This window comes from Cupressus sempervirens, chromosome 10 (assembly GCF_028749045.1).
Source record: "Cupressus sempervirens isolate cs-2001-9-10 chromosome 10, ASM2874904v1, whole genome shotgun sequence".
Taxonomy (NCBI): domain Eukaryota; kingdom Viridiplantae; phylum Streptophyta; class Pinopsida; order Cupressales; family Cupressaceae; genus Cupressus; species Cupressus sempervirens.
Window position 1 is genome coordinate 742,363,533 of NC_143127.1, and position 1,849 is coordinate 742,365,381.

At 36.2% G+C, this 1,849-nt stretch overlaps 1 pseudogene; it reads left to right on the plus strand.

The window, feature by feature from the left end:
• Positions 1-263: 263 nt before the first annotated feature.
• On the plus strand, positions 264-1,648 carry LOC149536028 (GDSL esterase/lipase At2g31550-like; annotated as a pseudogene).
• Positions 1,649-1,849: the final 201 nt, after the last annotated feature.

Genomic DNA, 1,849 nt, shown 5'->3' on the forward strand with positions numbered 1-1,849 from the left:
CAGAAAGTGGGGAGAATACAGTCTTCTTCAAAGAAAAGCTAGAATACATATTGCAAATAAAAAGCAATTGGCAATAGCGATGAGAACAAATCAGATTGAGTCCCTGATAATTCACCAGCTAGTTATGCAAGATACCATAACATAGAATTTTCTCATCAATTGTTTGATAAAATGCTAGGAGAGATCATATATCTTGGACGACAATGATTACAGGATATGCATAGCTTGGGTTAGTAGGAAATGCACTTCAACTCTTTACAAAAATGAGAGAGGCTAGTTTGAAAGATGATCAGTTTACGTTTGGCAGTGTTCTTCATGCATGCGGTAGTATTCTAGATTTGGAACTAGGTAAGCAAGTCTATTCGTAAGCCATTGCAACTGCATTTGAATCAAATGTCTTCATAGGAAGTGCTCTAGTAGACGTGTATGGAAAATGCAAGAGCATAGAGGATGCATGGAATTTTTTTGATGGAATGCCTGAGCGCAACATAATTTCATGGACTGCAATCATGGTAGGATATGCCCAAAGTGGATATGGTAAGGATGCCTTGAAACTTTTTATCCAAACGCTTAGAATGGGGATGAAACCTGAAAAATTTATAGTTGCCAGTGTTCTTAGTGCATACACAAACCTTGCTGAAGATGGCAGACCGATTCATTTATACATCATCACAACTGGACTAAATCACGTGTGTTGGTTATGCTCATAGTGGATATTATGAGGAAAGTCTAGATTTATTTCGACAGATGCAACTAGCAGACATGAAACCAAACAATGTCACACTTGCAAGTGTTCTCCCAGTAGTTTCCCATCTATCAAATTTGCAACAGGGTTGAAGGAAACAATTCCACCATTTTTGGATGTTGATCTTAGCAGTTAAGATCTTCTCACAGGTGTTAGTTTTGCTTCCATAGGGATTGGATTTGACCACCTCATCTCTGAGCTTGTTAGTGTAATACTAATGTGGAAACAAGTTAAGTTATTCAAGACATACCAGATGCACCTCAAAAATATGGTGGGAGTAGAAAATTCATTCAACATAATTGAGGAAGCCATATTTCTACTAGCTACAAGTTCCAATGACTTTACACTCAATTATTTTTCTATTCCCAATAGAAGAAATCAGTTCACTGTCCAATAGTACCAAGAATTTTACTTCAAATCTGAAGCAACTTCATTTGGGAGATCTACAAACTCAGGGTACATAAACCGGGCATGGCTGGACTCCCTCCCTTGGGATGTGCACTAGCAGAGAAAACATTACACTGGCAACTAGAAATAATAGGATGTATTGAGGAGTTAAATTATATTTCATCATCTTACAATGAGAAGTATAAGAAAATCCTCAGTAGATTGCAAGCTCATCTTCTAAGCATCAGAATGGAATACGCTGATATCTATAACTATCTATTAGACATCATAAATAATCCTTCATTATACGGATTAATAGAGGCTGGGCTCATTTGCAATGCAAAAACTCCAATAACTTGTAGAAATATATCAACCAGTGTTTTTTGGGATTCAGTTCATCCTCTAGAAGCCGCATATAAGATAGTTGCTGACCTTGGACACAATTTCCCATTATTACAGTTTAGTTCAACTATACCATGGTTCAAAAATATCAAGTCAATGGTTCAAAGTCAATAAAACATCAACAGGTGGACATGATAATGGCTCATCAAAATTAGTCTCAAAGGATTGAAAATTCTATAACCTATATCAATGGGAAGACAAGGTTGTAGTATCATTATCTAGACTATAGTCAATGCATGAGCAATTGTTGTTGTGAATGATTTTTTTTTTTTCAATACTCAATATGTAAAACTTGGTGATGATCACGAAGAAGAG